General features: G+C 51.1%; 1 non-coding gene across 1 annotated transcript; it reads left to right on the top strand.

The window, feature by feature from the left end:
• Nucleotides 1-15207: 15207 nt before the first annotated feature.
• Nucleotides 15208-15292, top strand: LOC115071852. Its single transcript, XR_003850917.1, has one exon. It is a non-coding gene; the product is annotated as a small nucleolar RNA SNORD35 (small nucleolar RNA).
• Nucleotides 15293-24779: the final 9487 nt, after the last annotated feature.

Here is a 24779-nt window from a genome sequence, read left to right as displayed (position 1 = left end):
TCGTGTGCATACTGTGGCTGGGACAATCCTGAGCAAAGCCTGTTTCTTGTTGAAGCTGCTAGAATTTTTCTAACTATGAACCATGGGTTCTTCTGTAGATTTTTTGGTGTTGTTAATTTTATGTGTATGAGTGTTTTGCCTGCATATATGTGTCCCACATGTGTGCAATGCCCACAGAGGGCAGAAGAGGCATCAGATTCCCTGGAACTGGAGGTACAGATGTTGTTGGCTTCCGTGTTGGTGCTGGGAACACTGAGCTGTCTCTCCAGCCCAAATCTTCTGCAGGTTTTTTTTAAAGATTTAATTTTCAGTGTGTGTGTGTGTGTGTGTGTGTGTGTGTGTGTGTGTGTATGCCACATGGATGCAAGTGCCTGTGGAATCCAGTAAGCGCTGGGAACCAAACTCAGGTCCTCCACAAGAACAAATACGTGTTCTCTCTCTCTCTCTCTCTCTCTCTCTCTCTCTCTCTCTCTCTCTTGTTTTTTGACATTCATAATAAAGAATTTTTATTAGAATCATATTTAAATGAAAAGAACAAACAATAAACATGGTTTGTATGCTAACCGAATCACCAGTAAAGCACTCTGAGAAAGTATTTTTTGTTTGCTGTCTTTCTGAGACAGGGTCTCCCTGTAGCCCCAGTTGTCCTGGAACTCACTATGTAGACCAGGCTGGCCTTGAACTCACAGAGATCCGCCTGCCTCTGCCTCCCGAGTGCTGGGACTACAGGCTTGAGAAGCTAAATTTTAAGAACAGTTTAAATGAAGAGGTGGAGCCGGGTGCAGTGGCACATGCCTTTGATCCTAGAATTTAAATTCTTATTTCCTCCACTGAAAGATGCCAGAAGACTGGAAGAGCTGACACCAGTGTGTCAGGCCTGAAACCTTCCAGCCATGGATGAAAGTTCCAGAAAGATGCCCATTGACCTCATTCCATAGGAGCTATGTGACCTAGGCAGGAACTGACAAGGGTGCACTTACATACATGCGGACAAGATGTTCATACACATAAAATAAAAATAATAAATAAATGGGCTGGAGAGTTGACTCTGCGGTTAAGAGCACTGGATGTTCTTGCAGAGGACCAAGGTTCGATTCCCAGCACCCACATGGTGGCTACCAACCATCCGTAACTCCAGTTTCAGAGGATCTGACGCCCTCTTCTGGCCTCCACAGGCATTGCATGACATGAATGCACCTGCCTACATGCAGACAAAACACACATAAAATAAAAATAAATAATTTTTTAAAGACAATACCACATGAATACTGTGCCAGGGAAGGAGAGAAAAAGTGGCCCCCACTTCAGGAGATTGATGGCTGCAGACACAATCTAAAACAAAATCATGACAATGCCAGGAAAACAGAATGCATTGTGAAAAATGAGGGACTTTAAAAGGTAAGGAAAGGCGTTTGTACCTCTGTGAACAGTCACGCACATAGAGGAGGGGTAAGACCAGAAAGGAGAGAAAGGCGGTTTGTACCTCTGTGGATAGTCATGCACATAGAGGAGGGGTAAGACCAGAAAGGAGGGAAAGGCGGTTTGTACCTCTGTGGATAGTCATGCACATAGAGGAGGGGTAAGACCAGAAAGGAGGGAAAGGCGGTTTGTACCTCAGTGGACAGTCATGCACATAGAGGAGGGGTAAGACCAGAAAGGAGGGTGTCGACTCCCTGATCTTCACTAAATGGAGCCCAAAGTAGTAGCTTAGGTTTTTTTTAATTTTTTTTTTAATTTTATGTGTATGAGTGTATTGCCCTTGTGTGTGTAAGTGCGCCCATGTCATGAAATGCTCACAAAGGTCAGAAGAAAGCATTGGATTCCTTGGAACTGGAATTACCATGTGGGTGCTGGGAATCAAACCCGGGTCCTCTGCAAGAGCAGCCAAGTGCTCTTAACCGCTGAGTCATCTCTCCAGCCCCGCTGCTTAGATTTTGATAATTAGCTAAATAAAAGTCTAAAACTATTTTTTAAATTAGAATCACAAACACTGCCATCTCAATCACTACAGAAAATCAAAGGAGAAAAGGAAATGAACAGGAAAGGACAGGTGGAAGCTGTAAGTCCCTGGGAAAGATGAGGGAGAGAACTCTCCTGAGCAGACGCATTCAAACAGCCCTTGGGATCATTTCAATAAGGAGGACTTGCAATTGCTAAGAGAGAAATGTTCTAGCATCCTCTTTGCCTCTGAGAGATGCCGTAAGACAAAAGCAGGCAGAAGGGCTTAAGACGAAAAGGTGATGAAAGCACCAGTTGATGAAAACCAGGAAGGTTGGGTGAAGCATTACTATCACAAAATTGAATTCACAGCAAAAAAATCTCCACCCCGCCCCGAACATTGGGGTTCCTGCTGTATTTTCCAAATATGCAAATAAAAATGGTGAGCCAGTGGTAACTAACAGTTGTGAGCTAATTAAGTAAGGACATGGAGGGAGGGAATTGTTACAAACACAATGGAGGGATTAGGCCCACTCTTGTGAGGAGAGGCAAGATGGGCCACTGCAGCAGCTCTGGGAAGAGGCTCCTGGCACTGGGGCATATTCATAACACTCATTTAGATGCAAAGCAAATCTCAATAAATATTTAAAAGGAAATTTTACCCAGCTCTTGTTTTCTTATAACACAAAAAAGCTGCAGATAATAAACGTGAAACCAGAAGAAGAAGGGGAGGAGAAGGGGAGAGGAGGGGAAGGAGGAGGAGGAGGAGGAAGAGGAGCAGATGAAGAGGAGGAGGGGGAAGACGAGGTGGAAGAGACGAAGGAAAAGAAAGGGAAGAGAAAGGAAAAGCCAGCCACTTAGAAATGTAAAAGGTTCAGAGCAAGGCAGACATAAAATAATATATTATTTGTAATAAACATGAGATTGTTCCACAGGGAAATGTAGGAGATAGAGCCAGAACTGTAATGAGGCCTCACCCATAGCAGCTAATGCAGTTTTTAGAGTAGCGTTAAAAACATGTGCTTGGCATTGGCCTTGGAGCTCAAGTGCTTCCAGTGTAGAGGGGAGTCTGAGCAGAGGCTCTGAAAGACCCCACTATCGTCCCATGGGACCCTGCTGTCCTCACGGACTCGTGCAACACAAAAATAAGTATCAAGAAAGTTATTTATTTATTTATTTATTTATTTATTTTTATTATTTTTATTTTTATGTGTATGAGTATATTGTCTGCATGTGTGTGAGTGCACCCATGCCATGCAATGCCCACAGAGGTCAGAAGAGGGCATCTGGAACTGGAGTTACAGATGATTGTTAGCTGCCATGTGAGTGCTAGGCACTGAACCTAGGTCCTCTGCAAGAGCAGCCAGTTCTCTTAACTGCTGAGTCGTCTCTCCAGCCCCCACTGCAATAACTAAACAGTTCCTATAAGTATGACCACCTGCTACAGGGCAGAGACTGAAAATTACCTCAACAGGGATGTTGCATGACCTGACTTTGAGGACACCAGTCAAAAAATTTAAAAGGGCTAACAAGACGGCTCTGTGCTTAGAGGGCATACTGCTTCTTGCAGGAACTGAATTCAGTTCCCAGCATCCATACTGGACAACTCACAACTGCCTGTAACTCCAGCTCTGGGGGATCTGATGCCCTCTTTTGGCCTCTATGGCACTCACATGCACATATACATACACACACTACACTCACATGCACATACACACATACACATAAATAATAAAATAAAAACTTTAAACAATGATTTTAAAATACACATGGCAAAAATCTGGGAGGAGGTCCCCCCACCCCCCTGACACACACACCCCTGCGAGATTCTAACCAGGACCTGGGCTCCTTCCAGTGACAGATCCCTCCACAGGGCAGTGACACACATGGTTCCTTTGAAAGCTTCAGCATGCAGGAGCAGGTACTGCAGCCGGAGGCTGTCGGGAGGCAGAGGGCTCCCTCCCACTGGCCAGGCTGGCTCTTGGAAGGGGCAGTTGGGATCTAGGAACAGCCACTGAAGCAGGAGGAGACAGACCCAAGTTGAAGCTCCACTCTTGGGAACCAGCTGCCTTCAGATGGGGCATCCTTAGGACCCCATCTACAGACTCCCTGGTGGAAGGCAGTGCGGCCCCAGTGGGCTGATGCAGCGCAGGTGTCGGAACTGAGACTTGCTGATGAGCAGCAGATAATGCCTTCCTTCAAACCTTCACAGTTGGAATTCTGGCCACAGAGCCTGTGGGAGGGACAGGGACGTGGGGAGTGAGGAGGCCCTCACTGACCACTCTGTACACGTGATAGCATGGGCAGTGCCTGAGCACAAGATGGTCAGCGGTCATCAGGAAGTGCAGACTGCCCAGGAAGCCAAGGCTGGTGGGGCCTGGGATGCCTGGCCTTGTATCTGTCAGCTCTGCTGTGTGATGAGCACTTGCTACTCCTCACACAGCACCAGCCTCTGTGTAGACTGTTGCTGGGGCCAGCTGGGGCCCTCGAGTCTGGGTCAGCTCCACTGTTCCTCCTCTTTGGTGGACTGCAGGCAGGTGGGGACTGTTCCTTCCTGAGTCATCAGAGATGCTGAGCCAGAGGAAAGCCCTCTGCTGAGGCCCAGAACACACCTATTTTCTCCTCTGCCCATGTTCCTCAAAAATGAGCTAGTCCAGGGTCCAGGGTGTGTCCTCCTACCCCCAGGGCATAAAGAGTCCCCTAGCAAAGGACCTGGGTGTGTGTAGGATAATCTGCCCATTATGCTACCTGTCACACCAGCCGGGGACAGTCAGGCGTCATCCTAGGAGCAGCAAGGAGTATATGCCAGGGAAAAGGGGGGCACAGTGGGAGACTAGGGACCAGGAGCGCTGCAACCATTGTCCAAGGAGATGAGAGGTCTGGACCAGGGTGGCAGCAGGGAGGTGCAGGACACAGGGGGAGGTGCTTAGAGTTGGAGCCTCTGTGCTGGAGTCTTGCTGAGGCCACAGCGCAGGCGAGGCCAGGCCTCTGGCTGTGACATGAGAGACAGGGACAGCAGCAGAAGCAAATGGCCCCACTCTCTGGCACTGGCCTGAGGGGCCTGGGTCTGCAGTGGAGCCTGTGCTCTGCTGGGTTGGTACTGGGGCGGGGCGGAGGGGGGTGCGCCTGCCTGGGAAACCATCCCAGGGCATTCCAGGTCTCAAAGGAGCATCAGTACTGCATACCTCCTCAGAGAGACGTGCAGGAAACAAGGAGCAGGTTTCCACAGCAACCTGAACACCAGCCAGTCCCCACCCAGCAGCCTGATTGCCAGACCCAGGTGGGCAGGGAAGAGCACACAGGCCCCTGTCCTGGGGACCTGTAGGTCATGTGCTTGTGCTGTGCTCTGAGGCCAACAGGGTCTCTCCAGCTGTTCAGCCTCACAAGGAAGCAGGGTCCTCCTGCCTCCACAGCCAGGGGCCACTGCACTGTCCTCTCTGCATTGGTCACCTGGACTCCCACCTCAGTACACACCCAGGTCCTACCCTCTGAACCTGTTCCCAACCCCTAGAGTCACTGCACACGCACACACACACACACACACACACACACACACACACACACACCTTTCAAAGAACTCAAACAGTGAAAAGAAGAACTATTTGTGGCGAGATGATCCCAGGCCTCCAGAGGTGTGTGGAGCCCTGGAGCTCCCAACACACAGAATGGGACACTGGGGAGCCTGATGTTCCTCAGAACACCCCCTTCCACATGAGGGACCTCTTTCCTTCCCAGGCCACATAGACCATGCATTCTTAAGCTATCAGGTTGTTTCTTGACCAGAGGCCTCCCTGACTGGGCCCCCCCCAAGGTGAGAGCACTCTCTGAGAACCCCTCTCCCTGTCCCAGCCTTGACCATCCACCATCTGCACTCTGATCTGCCTTTCCACCCCTGAATTTGGTACCTAAAGCATTCCCATGGGAAATGCCCCAACAGAAAGGAAGATGGGGGTGCCCACCCTTAGTCCCTTACCTCCACATTTCTCTTCCTGGTCCTCACAGCCTGCAGAGCTTTCAACTGTGACCGTGACCCTCCCTGTCATGCCCTGCCCTTGGTGCAGTGACTGAACAAGGAAGGTTCCACAGAGCAGCTCCAGGCTCAGCTCTGGTGTGGCGATGCCAGAAAGACCCACCACCACCACTCACCTGAAGGACAACACAGCTCAGCAAGCTGAGTGTGGGTTCCTCTCAGATCCCACAGGGTCTTCCCTGGTAGGGGAATTCCTAAAGTGGGACCTGGAGATTGGATATGGTCAGTATGAGGAAGGATGAAACAGTAGGTAGACGGATGGATGGTAAACGGATGGATAGATGATGGATGGTGGAAGGTGGATGGATGGATGGATGGATGGATGGTGGATGGATGGTAGATGGATGGTGGATGGATGGTGGATGGACAGATGGATGAATGGATGGTGAATGGATGGATGGATGGATGGTGGATGGATGGATGGTGGATGGATGGACAGATGGATGGATGGTGGATGGATCTATGGATGGATGGTGGATGGATGGATGGATAGATGGTAGATGGATGGATGGATGGATGGATGGTGGGTGGATGGATGAATGGTGGGTGGATAGACAGATGGATAGACAGATAATGGATGGTGGATGGATGGATGGATGGATGGTAGATAGATGGTGGATGGATGGTGGATGGACAGATGGATGAATGGATGGTGGATGGATGGACAGATGGATGGATGGTGGATGGGTATGTGGATGGATGGATGGATAGATGGTAGATGAATGGATGGATGAATAGATGGATGGTGGATGGATGGATGGATGAATGGTGGCTGGATGGACAGGTGGATGGATGATGGCTGGATGGATGGATCGTGGATGAATGGATGGATGGATGGTGGATGGATGGATGGATGGACAGATGGTAGATGAATGGATCAATGGACAGATGGATAGATGGTAGATGGATGGGTGGATGGATGGATGGACAGATGGATGGTGGATGGATGGATGGATGGGTGATGGATGGATGGATGGATGGTGGATGGATGGACAGATAGATGGATAGATAGATGGTGGATGGATGGATGGATGGACAGATGGATGGATGGTGGATGGATGGATGGACAGATGGATGGGTGGATGGATGATGGATGGATGGATGGTGGATGGATGGACAGATGGATGGATGGTGGATGGATCTATGGATGGATGGTGGATGGATGGATGGATAGATGGTAGATGAATGGATGGATGAATAGATGGATGGTGGATGGATGGATGGATGAATGGTGGCTGGATGGACAGGTGGATGGATGATGGCTGGATGGATGGATCGTGGATGAATGGATGGATGGATGGTGGATGGATGGATGGATGGACAGATGGTAGATGAATGGATCAATGGACAGATGGATAGATGGTAGATGGATGGGTGGATGGATGGATGGACAGATGGATGGTGGATGGATGGATGGATGGGTGATGGATGGATGGATGGATGGTGGATGGATGGACAGATAGATGGATAGATAGATGGTGGATGGATGGATGGATGGACAGATGGATGGATGGTTGATGGATGGATGGACAGATGGATGGGTGGATGGTTGATGGATGGATGGATGGTGGATGGATGGACAGATGGATGGATGGTTGATGGATGGATGGACAGATGGATGGGTGGATGGTTGATGGATGGATGGATGGTGGATGGATGGACAGATGGATGGATGGTTGATGGATGGATGGACAGATGGATGGGTGGATGGTTGATGGATGGATGGATGGTGGATGGATGGACAGATGGATGGATGGTGGATGGATGGATGGACAGATGGATGGGTGGATGGATGATGGATGGGTAGATGGATGGATGGATGGATGGATGAATGGTGGATGGATGGATGGATGGTGGGTAGATGGACTGGTGAATGGTGAATGGAGGTTGATGAAATGATGCATGGATAGTGCATAGGTGGATAGATGGATAAGAGGGCAGGAGGGTGAGTGGGAGGCTGCATAGCTTGTGCATAAATGATCATTCTTTGATGTGTAAGGAAGCACTTGACCATGAGTCCTTCGAAGACCCAAACAGGTCCAGCTCCATCTGTCATGTTAGCTCAGTGTGGTCAACAAGCTGGGGCTGGTCCAGGTAGCCCTGGTGGACTGGCCAGCTATCACAAACCCCTGAGGGATAGTCAGGGACTAGAGGAAGCAGGCTGGCTGGTTGAAGTTTGCTCGGGTTCTTGCATCTGTCTGCGTTTCCATGTGAGTGTGAGTGTGGGTGTCTTTTTGTGTGTGAGTATTCAAGGCTGTACTGGGTGTCTGCATGCATGCATGTGAGAACAACTGTGTCTTACCCATGTGTGCGCTTGGGTCTGCAGGGGGTGGTGTGTCTGCCTGTCTGGATGTCTCTGTGAGAGTGTTTGTACATCTGGGTGCCTCTGTGTGTGTGTCTATCTCTCTGCCTGTCTGTGCATGCTGGTTTCTTCACAGCCCATAGCTGGGGTGCTGTGCTGGAGAGCTTTAGTCATCAACTTGACACATCTGAGTAGAGGGAATCTCAACTGAGGAATTTTTCCACGGCATTGGCCTGTGGCCATGTCTGTGGGACATTTTCTTGATTGTTGAGTGATGTGGGAGGGCCCAGCCCACTGTGAGCAGTACCACTCCTGGGCAGGTGGGCCTGTGTTGTATAAAAAAGTAGGCTTAGGCTGGGTGTGGTGGTACACGCCTTTAATCCCAGCATTCAGGAGGCAGAGGCAGGTGGATCTCTGTGAGTTCAAAGCCAGCCTACCAGCCTGGTCTACCTAGTGAGTTCCAGGCCAGTGCTGGTGCTACAGGGAGACCCTGTCTCAAAAAGACGAAAAAAAGAGAAGAAAGAAAGAAAGAAAGAAAGAAAGAAAGAAAGTTTATAATGCAGTTGTTACTATTCCATGGTCAGAGAACTGAGAGAGAGAGAGAGAGAGAGAGAGAGAGAGAGAGAGAGAGAGAGAAAGCAGCCTGAGGGGCTGGAGAGGTGGCTCAGTGGTAAAGAGCACTGATTGCTCTTGCAGAGAACCTGGGCTCAATTCCTAGCACCTACATGGCGGCTAACAACCTTCTATAACTCCAGTTCCAGGGGATCCAACACCCTCTTCTGACTCCACGGGCACTGCATGACACAGGTGCACCTAAATACATGCAGGCAATGCACTCATACACATAAAATAAAATAATACATAAAATGATTTTTTTAAAAAAGAGAGAGAGGAAAAAAGTAGGCTGAGCATGGCCAGGAGAGAGCCAGTAAGCAGGTTCCTCCATGGTCTGTGTTCCGGGTTCCTGCCCTGAGTTCCTGCCTTGGCTTCCCTTGATGAGGGACTGTGCTGTAAGCAAAATAATCCCTTTCCTCTCCAAGTTGGTTTTGGTCAGTGTTTTTCTCACAGCAGTAGAAAGAAACTAGAACAGGTGCCTTCTGCTTTCCTCCCTTCTGGATCCTGCCGATGCGCAGTGACGTGCTGCTAACTTTAACAGCAGGCTCTGAGAGCAAGGGCTGTACTTTACATTAGCTGATTTCCAGGATGCAAACCCTGCCCCCTCCCCCACACACACACACGATTCAAGTCCACACACACACACACACACGATTCAAGTCACCTCCACCCAGAAGGCAGTGCTGGCTACAGATGCCTATGCACAGCCAGATCACCAGAACAGGTACCAGCTGGCTCTAGGGCACTTTGGCCTGGGTTAGACTCCTTGTTTGACAAATCCTCATCACCCCATTTCCCTTACTCTCCCCATTCTCCATTTGCTTCTGGCCCAAGCAATTACCCAGTGTCCTTGGGCGTGCACTGTTTCAGTCACAGACATCTTAGACAGTCTGTTCCAGGCCTGCCCTGACTGTGCAGTCACAGGCCAGTTAGACAGTCTGTTCCAGGCCTGCCCTATGCTCTGGGCTACAGGACCCTGGGTGAGTGTCCAGGAGCAGGGCACAGCTCTGCAGGGTAAGGACCAGGGACTCCCTGAGGCCTGCACCTGCTGGCTGTAGCCCTGAGGGGGGTGGCACCCTGGCCATGTCCCCCACTGTCTCCTGGAGCCCCTCCATGCTGCACAGCCTCTCTTCACAGACAGCAGCACCTCATCCCTCCAGCCTCCCTCAGAGTCTGTGCAGATCCAGAAATGGTGCTGCCATTCACCCATCCATTCTAAAATGCAAGTCTTTTCTCCCCTGGGCCCCATGTGCTGTGCTAGATATTGAGAGAGCGGACACAGTGGTACAGCCTCACTCAAAATGACAGCTCTAGCTTGGGCCAGACCTGGGGGTGGGGACACGGGGCTCTCTGTCCCCTTGGCCACCCAGGTCAGAAGCAGTGCCCACTCTCAGCAGGGAGGCAGGTGGACCAGGAGGGGCATGGATGGAGAAGAGCCATGTCACTCCTCCATGCCCAGCCTTTTCCGTCAGGCTAGCATCTCACCATCTGTGCTTGGCCACCAACTTTGCCACTTCAACCTGCCTGGGTAAGCTCCTGTCTACCCCACCCTCAGTAGCCACCTTCTCCAGTGGGGGTGTCCTCATAGCCTTCCCACAGACACACACACACACACCGAGGACCAGAGCCCTAAGCTGCTCTCCTGAGTCCTGGCTAGCTCTGCCCTCCATGCCCAGGCCGGGGACCCCAGTGCTTCCTTTCCCCAGGTCTCCTCTGGTCAAATTCACCTCTGGGTAAAGTAGCCATCATTCTGGTCTGTCCTTTCCTTATCTTCGCTGGCTTTTCAAATCTCGGGTGTGTCCAGGAAGTAATGAAGGAGCAGGGGTCACATGCCAGCACACAGGAAGAATATCCTGGAAGTAAGGTTTGAAATGAGGAAGAGGCCAGGCCAAGGTGACCAAGGGCATGGAGGAGGGTGGAGGGCAGAGCAGGAGGAGGAGGGGAGGAGGGGGGAGGAGGGGAGGAGGGAGGAGGAGAGGGAAGAAGAGGGAGGAGGATGGAGAACAGAGGAGGAGGGAGGACCGCTTGTAAATTGGGGCTGGAGAGTGGGGGGGTCGAAGTCACCTGGGGCAGTTCAGCCAGGGGAGACCGCTCTGGGAAGATGGGGTGTGAGCAAACCTAAGAGGCAAGACAGCCAGAGAGCCAAAGGATGGAGGAGCATGTACCAGGCAGCAAGTACAAACGACCTGAGGCAGAGCTTTCCAGAAAGATCACAGAAGAGCCAGAAAGGCAGTGCCTGGCCCTGAGTGACAAACACTGCCTGTGTTGACCCACTGTTCTCCCGAAACCTGTTCACCAATCATCACAGACTCCTCTCTGAGTCTGTTCTGCAGATAGACAAGCAGAAGCACATGGGGTGAAGGATACTGTGCAGGCCCACACTGGTCGGGCTGAGGTGACAGTGCCCAGAGGCCAGCCAGGACCCAGGTGACAGGGAGTCAAACCCACCCAGGCCTCGGCAGCCTCGAGGCTCTCGAACTCACTCATTCTGTGTTTGGCTCACTCATCTGCTCATTCACACACTCATCCATACATTCACTCATTCATTAATTCACTCATCATTCATTCACCCAGACCATCCTGGCCCAATCCATGCCCCGAGCTTAGCAGAAGACACTAGGATGTGTCATTCCTGTCCCTAGTCTGAGAACATCAAAGACAACTGAGATGAAAACGCGTTTACAGCCAAGCTCAGAGGAGATCTTCCCCAAAGCCGAGGTCAAAGGGCACCCCTCTCCTAGGATCGACCCTCCCCCCCATCTCTAGCTCCAAACCTTCCATTCCTGCCCCAGGTGTCTCAAGGACATTAGAGACCCTGGGGTCACTTGTCCCCCAACTCAGCCTGTTCTGTGTCCCTGGCCTGACCCCATACAACCACATACAGCAGGGCAGTCAGCCTGCCTGTCCCGCCTGCATCACACACTCTACCAACCACTGAGCCCAAGAGACCAGGCAGGCGGGCACAGGTGGGTCCAGCTGAGCCTGGCAGACCCTTGGCAGACACCTGCAGGCAGGAGCTGGCAAAGCCAGACCTTGGGCAGGGGCTGAGCTGGTCTCAGAGCCAAGGCAACTGGAGGTGGGAAGCGGTCACGTGACCTGGCCTCCACCCAACAGGAAAGTGAGGGTGGCCAAGCCAGCCACAGCTGAGTTCACCTCTCCAAGAGGGTTCTAGACAACCAGGCAGGCCAGAAGCTGAAGCCAGAGGGAATCCACCCTGCAGAGGACACTCAAGGAGGAGGCAGGAGTGGCCAGGGCTCTGGGGTCGTGGTAACAGGGCCCATCTGGAAAGGGAGTGAGTACTGTGACTGCCCAAATGGAACGTGCCATTTCCACCCTCAGACTCACTGGGTGCCTAGCAATCTTCCAGGCCTGGAGGAGTCACACCACACTAGTTCCCTTTTAAGGGGACTCCTCCAAGCCCCTCACGGTCCAACCCTTCTAGGCACAAGGGACAACTCACCAAAGGCAATGAGAAACAAGAGGCAGAGAGCCAACTGTTTCCCTACTCGGGTAGATGGGCTAGCTGGATGTGCCAGTCCTGTGGGATCCCTCAAGCCCTTCTAAGAGAATGACCGGGGCACCAGGCTCCTCCCTGTCTGCCCCACCTTACCCACACCCTCTACAGCCAGCTCCTCCCAGAAGACCCCAGGTCTAGTCCCTACCTCCCACACCACTACCTCAGGCCTTGGGTCCCAGCAAACCTCTCCTATCTCCTCCCCTACAGATGTCCCAAGAACCCACAAGGGAGAGCCTTATGAAGCCCTGTCAGGCCTCCAGGAAACCTTGTCAGGCCTCCAACCCCTCAGGTCACTGAGTACCTGAAGTCACCCAGGGTGATCCCAGCTCCTGAATGGGAACGTGGGGGAAAACACGCTGCCTAGCTAAGCACGGGCCTGCCCAGGCCTCTGCCCCTATTCACACCAAAGGGCCAGCTTTGGTGTTCCCCAGGGATGGTCTGCAGCTCAGCTTCAGACCAGCCAGGGCATAGATCAAACCCCAGCCAACCCTGTTCCAATCTCCTGAGACCAGAGTCCCCACCGGTATGTGTGCACACGCACGCTGCAGATGCACGGACATGCTTAGCAGGGGACGGTGCTCCAGGGACAGCAGTCTTCTGCATCTCATGGCCCAACAAATGAAGGAGCTGGTAGCTGTTTCAGTGCCTCGGAGCAGAGCTACTTCCAAAACATGGACCAGCACCCTCCACGCCCCCGTGTCCTCCATGCCCCCAGGGTCCAGTCTAGTGAGGGAGGGAGGGAGACAGTAAGGGAATGAAGGGACCAGTTCACATGAGCTCACAGACCGTCTGTTCAAACAGATACAGAGTGAGCTCAAGTGCCACCAGGACTGGGCTGACCCATCAGGCTCCTCCCTCACAGTTCACATCACTGAGGGCTTTCCCTCTCCAGGCCTCTTGCTGCTTATTTTGAAAATGAGCAGATCAGCAGAGAGTTGTGGGGAGCAGGGAAACACAGTTCCTAAGGGACACAGCAGGATGTGACCAGAGGTCCCAGGCCTGAAAAGCACCGCTCTACCCTCTGCTCAAGTCTCCTGCACTCCATCTGGCCCCTCCTCCCACAGCATTCCCCCTTGGCCTGGAGGAACTTCAGACTTCAGCGCAGAGAGCCAGCTTACCCAGCCAGGAAGCCTCCCTGACTGCCTGTCCACACAAGTCTACTTGTATAGCTGTGCCTCACACTCACCCCAGCAGAGACACTTCCAAGGACGACTGCCAGCTTTTTGGACACAATTGGGCTAGTGCCTACCTCTCAGTCCTGGCCACTCCTTGGTGGGTGGGTGAAGGGTGGCACCCTGCTGGGTTAGATTTGTCCTGGTCTGAATAACTCTCATCTTTGGGTAGCTGTGAGTAAGCTCCCAAACCCAGCCTTCAGCCAAAAACCTTTCATTAGCTCTTGTTTGTTTGGGCTCTTTTTGCCCTTTTAAAGTAAAAATAGTTTATTTTTAACATATGGATGCTGTTGCTTTCTTTTTAAGAAGGTGTAAAAATAAAAAGCCCAGGCCTGTTTCTTTTCTTGGCCTGCATGTCTGTGAGCAGTCCTCCTCATCAAATACCCCAGGCTCTTTCAGGGCCCCCCACGCACGCACGCTCCCCAGCTTCTCAGAGAGGAGCAGCTTGGGAAAGAAGGCCTATAGATTAAGCTCTGGAGACAAACCAAAGGTGTGGGGGCTGGCCCAGGAGGAGGTTCCAGGGACAAAGGCCCTTGCGTGCTGGAGCTCCTGAATGGCCATCCTCTCATAAGCGTGGAGCCCAGGAGAGCAACCCCATCCCTGCGCTTAGGAAGTCACAGGACAGAGGGAGCAGTCAAAAAAGGAAACAGAAGAGGACACAGAGGGGACACAGAGGCCGAGAGTGGCTCCTGAGCTAAGCCTGGAGGTTGAGTGGTTCAGGTGGACGAGCCAGGCCTATGATGAGCTGCAGGGGACAGTCCAGGGTGAGAACTGTGTCTCCGATAGTGTCAGGCCTGGTGGGGCATGCTCGTAATCCCAGCAGAGGCGGGAGCTGGAAGCCAGCTGTGGGACATAGTACACAGATCAACCAAGGATCCCAATGGGGTAGGAGGATGAAAGACAGAAACAGCCAAGCTAGAGAAAGACCATCAAACATACACAGGCCCTCACAGCCATAAGGCTGACCTGATTTCTAGGAAGGAAAATGCACCTTCCAGCCTCTGGGTAAAGGCCTTTCTTCTTGCTACTTCAAAGTTGGTCTGCTATGTGAACAGCCAAGAGAACAGTCCCTTCCTTTCCCCACCTCCTGTGGCATGCTCCTGGGACCGCAGAGCGGGACCACAGAAGTAGTGCTGCTGGGAAGATTCAGCCAAATGTGATGAAGTACAGAGAGGCCCCCCCACACGGCCCTCTTCAGCGTCCCCTGAAGATGTATGTGTGTCCACAGTCAGGAAGACACGGCTGTGGACAGCCACAGCCATGTTGTTAGGGGAGCACAGTGGCAATGCCTCAGGCTGCCCTTTAGTCGACAACCAACAGCATAAAGCAAGATTCAGTCACAGGATAGGACTGGACATCCGCCAGACAGCTGTGACCTGACAGTGAATGACAGGCAGAGGGGCTGTGGGTTAGTTTCTACTGTATATGTTTTTAGCAACATATTAGAAACTAGAGTCACCTGGGAAGAGGGACCCTCCATTGAGGAATTTCCCCATTAGATTATTCTATTGGCATGGCTGTGAGGCATTTTCTTCATTCCTAATTGATGTAGGCAATCAATTAGGACCCAGCCCATGGTGGGTGGTGCCATCCCTAGGCAGGTGGGCCTGGGCTATATAAGAAAGGTAGCGGAGGCAGATGATGTCCTTTACTCACAATGGTCTGCAAGTGCCACCGGGCGCTGCTGATAATGCCACAGGCTCAGCTGATGCCAGGAGAAGGAAAAGAAAAGAAAAGAGAAAAGAAAAGAAAAAGGTAGCTGAACAAGCCAGGGCGAAGCAAGCCAGTAAGCAACGCTTCTCGTGGTCTCTCCTTCAGTTCCTGCCTCCAGGTTCCTGCCTTGAGTTCCTGCCCTGACTTCTAGTGATGGACTGTGATTGGGACATCTAAGCCAAATATATTCTTTCCTCCCCCAGTTATTTATGATCAGTGTTTTATCACAGCAACAGAAAGCAAACTAGAATACAGACTTTGCTCCCTGTTCTCCCCATTCTCTGCCCAGGCCATTTTCTGAAGCATAGAGGCGGAGGAGCGTAGTGGTCATGCTGAGTAGAATAGGGCATGACCATGAGGCAGCTGGAACCCAAAAGGAGGAAGCTGAATAGAGTGGGGTTCAGACATGAGCCTCGGGGACTCTGATGTCCACACCAAGCCTTCTGGGAAAAGGTACGTGGGGGGGCGGGGCTATGAGTTCTAGGAGCTTAGAGGACAGTCTGGAAGCTGCATGGTGCTGAGAGACACCCGCACCCGGGCCACTTAGCACCCAGACACTCAGCCAGAAGGCCAGACATGAGGAAGAAGCCCCCGGCTGAAGATGAGCAAGAGATGTGCCAGGTCTGTAGCAAAGCTACAGAACAAGCCTCCAGAGGACTAAGCTAACCCAGAGGGGACCGCACCAGCCTGGCTCAGTGCAGCCAAGCCTGACGACAAGCCAGCATCCACCAGCCCAGCAGGAAGACCAACTGCAAAGACCCAGAACCTGTGACCACACCGGGAAGGACACCTTCCCAGGAGAAGCACCCAGAGATGTGGGCAGCCGCACACTTCCCTAGAAGCAGCTACTCCAAATAGGCTCAATGCAGAGCAATTTTTCAAAGAACTCAGAAAACAGATGGCCACAACGAGCAAGCAGACGGAGGCTGTCAGAGACACGCGATGCCCCAAGGAAAAAAAAATGAAAATTCTAACCCAAGAAGTTCAGTATCTGGAAGGGAAATGTCACTGGACAGGCTGCAAACCAAAGCTAGTGTGGCTGGGGTGCCGCGCAGGGGCAGAGGGCCTGCCAGCATGCATGGAGCCGTGGGCTGGATCCATCCGCAACACTGGAAAAGAAAAAAAAGTTCTTGAACCGAAGTCAGAATAATGCAAATTATCCCATCCTAAAGAGAGAAAAACAAAATCAACACTTAGAGATTCAGAGAGTAAAGTCAAGCCAGGCGTGGTGGCGCACACCTTTAATCCTGGCACTCAGGAGGCAGAGGCAGGTGGATCTCTGAGTTCAAGTCCAGCCTCGTCTACACACCAAGTTCCAGGTCAGCCAAGCCTACATAGTGAGACCCTGTCTCAAGACCCTGCCACAAAAAAAAAAAAAAAAAAGGAGGAAAGTCCAGTGTGTCGGGACTGTCCTCCTGGTAGGACATAGCTGTCACCAGCTTGGAGTCAGAGCCACTGTGCTTCCCCACACAAGGCCACACAAGATTGGGCTATTAACATTCTCTCATGGAACTAAGGGAGGGCTTGCCAGGTAGCATGAAAGCTGTCATGAGGTCTACTCCTCCCAGAAAACATATCATCATAATTGCTGGCAGGAGGCCTTTTCAACAGGAGCGAAGCCTCCCATAAATTGCCGTTGCCCGGGCTCCTGTAATGTTCATGTTTCTAAAAGAACCGCCATTGGCTCTCTAAGTTGGACCCGGGTGGATTCATTTCTTTGGTCTCTTGTTGGTTGTCTATCTGGGATGAATAGATGTTTGGACACAGCACTTGGCACACAAACAGGGATACGGCAAAAACAAAGGTGAGTTGGGAAAGAGCGGGCGCGAGGCTTCAACAGTGACCATAAGATGTGTAACTCAAGCCGGCTGAGGATGGAGCATCTGCAGAGGCATTCCGAGTGCAGCCGTCCTTCCCCGTGTGGAATGGAATTGCACGTCTTCCTGCCGCAGTTGAAGTTACATGGTCCCTGCTGTTCATAATGGGCCTGAGATTGCTCCGTGGGAAGTGGAGTGGCTGGGGGAGGGGGGAGCCCAGGGTGGCCCTTTTCCTGTATGTGGTATGAGATGGCATACCTCCTTAATAAATGGGGCTGCCCCTGTGAGTATGAGGATACCCCAAAAGCTGACAGACTAGAGAATATATTGTAGTCCCTAGAAGCATTGCAGTAAGTCACAAAGCCTCACAAAGTTGACAAAGCATGGACTGAGGCCCAGAAAGAACTTGCCCAAGCCAGAGAGGAATTGCAATGCAAAAGACATGCAGATATTACCCTCCACACTAGCCTCTGAATTGGTAGGAAAGTAGGAACACAGGATGAGATGAGGGGAGCATGCCAGAGCACGCATGTTGGGGTCAGAGAACAACTTGCAGGAATTGGTTCTCTCCTTCCACTGTGGGACCTGGTGATCAAACTTGGGGTTGGCAGCAAACACCTTTACCCACTGAGTCATCTCACCATCCCCAGCTAGCAGCTGAAATTGACCAACACATCCTCCTCCAGGGAACTCAAAAATGGTCTCCAGGACAGCAGAGGAGCGGTAAGAACTCTGGAGACCAGGATACAGGGAACCACAAAAAGGATGAATACCAAGAAGACCGTGGCATACCTAGGTGTGTCTTCACCACTGGAAACAAGAACAGAGATCTTCAAGCAAATGGTGGGAAAGGCTTTGTTATCTGCGGAGAAACCAGGGCAGGAGTGCACAGACATCACATCAGCATTCACACACACACAAAAAAACAGAGAGACTTTTTAACCCAAAAAACCAATAGCCTTTCTCAAACAAGAGCAGAGAGTGTTCATTATGTGAAGATCCACTCTGCAAGAAATGTCCCGTCCTCAGAAGGAATATTAAATGGAAACACAGCGAGACCAGGAAATGAAGACATTGGAGACGGAACTGTGGGAGTAAAACAAACCAATCTTCCGTTTTAACTGCTCTAAAGACTCATGATAACGTAAGGGGAAGTGGTGACAGTGTGCAGACAGCAGATGTCAGAATGTGCCACTGACCACACCACACAAGGACAGAGGGAAGACAGCCAGGCACTGCCCGGAGGGAGGCATGATAGTCTTTGAAGGCAGGTGCACAGATTCAGGCCATAGAGAAACTACTACATTTGAATGAGGGCTCAATCAGCCAACAGAAGAGATAAACGTTCAGATTAGAAAAGACAGGCAACATGCAAGAAAGGAGTGTAGCGGCCTCAGCCACTTTCCCATGAAGTGCAACTGTTGGAGGAACCAGGCTTCACTTTCAGAATGAAAGGAAAACTGGCCTTGTCACCTTCCAGGAAAGACATATAGGAACAAGCCAAGTGGTGCCGGAAGGAAACAAAGGCAGAATGTGGGCACCATGGAGGGAGCCACTGCAGGGCGCTTGCTGCAGCTGTGATCACCTGAACAAGACTTGCACAAGAGGGCAGGGGGCCCGTCAGCATCTTCTCAGGGGGCGGAAAGGGCTCGTGAGGCCCAAGAATATAGACAGTTAATCATTGTTGGGAGAGAACAGGACATTTTCTTCAGAGGTACAGCTCCTGTAAATAACCCTTCCCTGCCCACAGTCCTGTAACTAATGCTAATTAAACTCACTGGGACACACGCACGCACACACACACACACACACACACACACACACACACACAGGACATGAAAGCAGAAGAATGACTTGTTGGGAGGGGGGAAGGGATGTATAAAATGCCACACTGAGGGGCTGGAGAGATGGCTCAGCTGTTAAGAACACTGGCTGTTCTAGCAGAAGACCCAGGTTCGAATCCCAGCACCCACATGGCAGCTAACAACTGTCTGTAAGCATGCTTTAAAAAGAAGCTATTAGTTTGTTTTGTTGTTATTGTTGCTGTTGTTGTTGTTTGGTCTTTTTGAGACAGGGTCTCCTGGTAGCCCCAGCAGAGATCTGCCTGACTCTGCCTCCCAAGTGCTGGGAATCAAAGGCATGCACCACCACACCCGGCTTAAGAAGCTACTCGTTTTACTCTAAAACTTTTAACCTGGAAGGAATGGAACCACCTTGTGGGTTGAAAGACTAAAAAGCCTGGCCAGACATGGTGGTGGCTCATGCCTTTGATCCTAGCACTCGGGAGGCAGAAGCAGGCAGATCTCTGTGAGTTCAAGGCCAGCCTAGTTTACATAGTGAGTTCCAGGTCAGCTGGGGCTACAGGGAGACCCTGTCTCAAAAAAGATGAAAAAAGAAAAAGGATAAAAAGCCACAGCAGCCAGTGGTGTAAGGGATCTTGACTACACTCTCAGGAATGTGAGGGTTCTGGGAACACTTCGGACACTCGTTATCTGGAGCTGTATTCGATGACATCTGAGAGCTCGTTGTTCCTCTCTGAGGCTGTGAAATGGCACTGGGGTTCTGTGGGAGAGGCTCTTGTTTTTCACACATGGAAGTTGAAGGGTCAGGGTGCCAAGTGCCACAGTACCTGAGACAGGGTGAAATGCTCAGCGAGGCACTGAGGAAGGAAGGACTCTTTCCTTTCTAGATCTGAACTTTGGGGCGTGGGGAAGGTCAGGCGTTCCTATGTTAATTCATCCATGCCATTCTTCCATCATGACAATTTTCATGATTAAGAAAAATCTTCCTATTTTTCCAGGATCAGATTTCCAGGAGGCTCAGCCATCTGGCACATGGGCATATGCCCAAAATCCAGCAAGAGGGACCACTGAGCTGCCATGCCACCACAGAGCCCTGCAGGTGGCAAGCCCATGGTGGGCATTTACTGATGGAACCCAGCATCACTCCCCTTCCATCTGCTCTGACTTTCACTTGCAGGTCTGTGTGATTTGGGAGACGCTGAATCCACCCCAACTGGAACATTCTTTGTCCCTGACCAAGGGCACCATGTGATCACAGCTCAGTCATGTCAGAGTGGGACGAATGAAGCTGTCACTACGTCAGCAGGTGCAAGCAAGCAGCCTGGGAACACGAGATCCTAGGATGAAGCCGACCCTGCAACAGCAGAGCCGAGAGATGCACCGCAGGTCCTCAGGGTACCACAGAGACCCTACAGTGCTCTTCGCCTGAAGCCAGTATCAAGTTACTTATCGATCTGTGGCAGGTGACAGAGTCGTGCTGCCATCCCAATGTTTGCAAACAAAATGACGTGAGGTCCTATGTCCCAAAAGAGGTGCCTTCCATTCCTCCCTGACAGGCTCAAAGCAGGAGGTCACTCCACTTGCTACTCTTAAATCGCTTCCTAGGATTCAGGAGTGTCGATCCTGCAAACACAGCGGAAAGGGCAGCTGCAGGCAGGCACACCACGGACTGCATCCAACAGAGAGCTCTGACAGAACTCGAGCAGATGGACTCTGTGCGAGGGAGGAAGCCCAGATGCCCAGCCACATGCAGAACTGGGGGAATGCAAATTAAAGCCACAACAAGACGCCTCTTCACGCCCACCGGCTGGCAAAACCTCAAAACTAGGATAATATCAAGTGCTGGCAAAGATGCCCAGCATTAAGAAGGGCTTCTGCACTGCTGGGGGTGGGGAGGGATGCACAGAATACACTAAGACAGCTATGCGCACATGTAATGGGGTGTGCACCTGCACATACATGAATGTCTATAGGTATGTGTGCACTATACATACGTGTATATGTGAAAACATGAACATGCCTGTAAGGGCCTTCATAGGTGTGTCTACGTTTGTATATAAGGGCATGTCTGGTGTGTGTACACCAGTATACTAACACATGAATGGGGTTTGCATAAGAGTGGGTAGTGAAAATGTGTAAGCACAGGCCTGTGTATGTGCATATGTACTCATGGGTATGTATACACATGCATTCATGAACATGTATGTATAGTGTACTCATGTTTATGTGAACATATACACTTGTTTTGAGGTTGTTGGGTTTTTTTGGTCTTTTTGAGACAGGGTCTTGCTATAGCACCAGCTGGCCTGGAACTCACTATGTAGACCAGGCTGGCCTTGAACTCACAGAGATGTGCCTGCCTCTGCCTCCCAAGTACTGGGGTTAAAGGCGTGCACCACCACGCCTGGCTGGGACATATACATTCATGAATACTCATAGGCATGTGTGTATGCATGTATTCTTGACTTGTCTATGGACAGACATGGCAAAATTTTAGCAGCTAACAGAAGGGTCTGCTGGGGGTCATTCCTCTAGTCTTTTGATTCTTCTGTTTGCTTGAAAATTATGGAAAAGGAGCTGAGGGGAAATTATCTAAAAGAAGGCAGAAAAGAGAGACAATTATACACGGAATCAGGAAAAGTGCAAAGTAAAGAAGAAAATTGAGCTTCTATCAGCCAGTACACTGAATAAAATGGACCAAGTACTCTGGCTAAAAGCCAACAAGATGGGGCAGTGGGTGAAGGCCCTTGCCATATAAGCTTGATGAGCTCAAAGCCCTGGAACCCAAGACAGAAGGAAAGAACTGACCCTTGAAAGGGCTGTCCTCTGTCTTCCACATGTATGCCGTGGAATGCCTGTACACACACACACACACACACACACACACACACAATAATTTAAAAATGACTTTTTAAGTCAACGTAGGGCTGGCAGGATGGCTGAATGGGTAGAGGCACTTTCCATGTAAGCCTGTCAACCTGAGTCCATTCTCAGGACACATGTAAAGGTGAAAGGAGAGAACTGACTCACAAAGTTGTCCTCTGACCTCCACACATGTCAAGGTACATGCACGCCCCCACTATACACATCATACACATGCACACAATGATAATAATAAGTTAAAGGTTTTTTTAGGTGAGTGTGATCACCTGTAGCTATGAGAAAAAAACAAGCTGGCGGGCATGATCCGCTCAGGTGACATGGCATGTTTGTGACTGTTTCTGCTACTGCGACTGAAAAACAAAGTCGGTGAGTTCTTAAGTTGTGACATCTTCAGAGGGTCACACCATGGGACTGACTGGGGGGTCTGAGGTCTGCCCATATGAGGGTCTCCTGCCTGGCCAGACACTCCACCACCAGGTGTCCTGGTCTGCTTGAGGGTGGGGCTTTGGGGTCACTTCACACCTGATCAGGAGCCCAAGGGCCCAGCCAGGCACACTAGAGGGCCAACCTCCAGGGGAGGCAGGTCTATCGGCTGGGCCAGCCCATCCTGCCTGCGGACAAGCCCTGTGAGGAAAAGTGTAAAGCTGCTCAGAGCCAGGGCAGGCAAGGAAAGGCATGCAGCAGTACCCAGCACATACCTCCAGACCTGTAGGGTGTCCTGTCAACGCACCCCTCCAGTCCTCGGCTTCCTGCACGCGTCACAATGACAAGAATTCCCGGCTCCTCCAGGCCTTTTGTTTCTTTTCCTGTTGGTGAGATAGAATACTCTGGCAAAAGCAACTTAGAGAGAAAGGGTCTGTTCTGGCTCCTAGTTTGAGCGAACAGTCCATCATGGTGGGGCAGTCAGAGCCACAGGAGCTCGAGGCAGCTGGTCACATCCCATCCACACTCAGGAAGCAGAGTGATGAAGGCTTGCTGCTGTAGTCCAGGACCCCAGCCAGGGAGTGGCACCCCCCACAATGGGCAGGTCTTCCCACCTCAACTAATGTAATCACAAAAATCCTGCTGGGTTGGTAGTGCCTGCCTTTAATCCATCACACACCTTTAATCCCAGTACTTGGGAGGCAGATGCAGGTGGATCACTGTGAGATTGAGGCCAGTCTGGGATGGTCTACTTAGTCAGCTCCAGGCCAGCTGGGGCGACATACCCTCAAAAAAGAAAGAAAGAAAAATCTACCACAAGCATGCCCAGAGGCCCTTCTCTCCCAGGTATCCTAGACTGTGTCAAGTTAACAATTAACACTGATCATAGCATCCATCAACGTCAAATTCTTAAAGGTCCTTCCTCTATGTCAGTCACCTCTTTGCGTACTTTCCCTTACACACACACACACACACACACACACACACACATACACACACACACACACATACACACACACACACACACACATACGCACGCACGCACGCACGCACGCACGCACATATTCATACACATTCACACTCCTTATTGGCCATGGAAAATCCTACCAGAGATTGTCAACTGAGAGATCACATGCACCAGGGGTTGTCAGCTTGGGGTCTAAGTGCACCAGGGACTCTCACCTGGAAGAGCGGGCCCACCTGGAAGCCGGCACGCACCACCTGCAGTCATTCCCGAGCCTTCTTCAATTTCTTCATCCTGCTGACATCCATCTGCACCCAGAGGCTGTCAGCTCTAAGCTCACCATCCCCTCACTCCAGGCCCTGGTCTAGCCTGTGCCTCTTTGCTCCTTTGGCAAGAAAGACTGGGACACTAGCACTGCTCCTTACACTTACTATTGACAAGAACACAAAAGCTTTGGGGGGACACAGTACTTGAACAGGTGCGTCATAAGAAAGAAATTCAAATGGCAAATAAGGTAAAGCAGAGATGGGAGGCCCCGAGAGAACGTGCAAAGCAGAGCATGGCCAGCTCTCGTCCAAAATGTTACACCTAGGGCTGGGGCTCAGGGGCAGAGCGTGTGCTCAGCACAGGTGAGGACATGGATTCGGCCCCTAGCATGTAAATATATATATTTCCCAAAGGCTTATGATGCCCACAATGCCTGGCTTTACAACAAGCTATCGATACCATGGAAGTGAAACCTTTTCACCTTTTTAAGATTATTTTTGTTATTATTGTAACTATGTGGTGGGGTGGGGTTTGTACAGATGAGTACAGTGTTCATGAAGACCAGAAGTATCAGATCCCTTGCAGCTAGAGTTACAGGCAGTAAAAGACACCCAACGTGGGTGCTGGGAACTGAACTCCAAGGTACTCAACCACTGAATCATCTCTCCAGCCCTGAAAGTGAAAATGCTTAGATTTAGTTCCAAGCATCCACTAAAGACAACAAAGAAAGGGGGCATCATGTTGGTTCTCAGAGGTTGCACCAGCCAGGTGCTGGTGGTTTCCCACTCGCCACATGTGGACTGCACGGCCCTATTTAGACATCACCTTGAGGACTTCAGATCACAGAATTAGAGAAGTAGATGGGTGGGTGGATGGGTGGATGGATGGATCACAGTGGAGAATTCCACTACATGCAGAGCAGCAGTCCATCCCTCTCACAGGTGGCTGCAGGCCCCACCCCGGGGTTCTAACTGGCCAGCCCACAGACCAGAGGTGATAAGATGACATCTATTAGATGCTGCACATCTTGTGCTGAGTTGGAGTCTGTGGACCAAGCACCTGAGACCATATTGGTGATGTGTGGTGTTGGGGTTGATGGATGGAGGGGGTAGATGAGTAAATGAAGAGGTAAATGGTTGGTGAATAGAGATGTAGATGGGGGTGGGAGGGTGGATGGATGGATGTGTGGTGGGTGGGTGTGGATGGATGGATGGATGGATGGGTGGGTGGATGAATGGATGAGTGGATGGACAGAGATATATAGGGGGTGGGTAGGTGGATGGATAGAGGAATAGATGGGTAGGTGAGTGGATGGATGGATGGATGAATGGATGGA

The sequence above is a fragment of the Nannospalax galili genome, unplaced genomic scaffold (assembly GCF_000622305.1).
Source record: "Nannospalax galili isolate Female #2095 unplaced genomic scaffold, S.galili_v1.0 scaffold101, whole genome shotgun sequence".
In the NCBI taxonomy this organism is placed as follows: Eukaryota; Metazoa; Chordata; class Mammalia; order Rodentia; family Spalacidae; genus Nannospalax; species Nannospalax galili.
The sequence above is the reverse complement of the archived record's forward strand: the minus strand, read 5'-3'. Positions and strand labels throughout refer to the sequence as shown.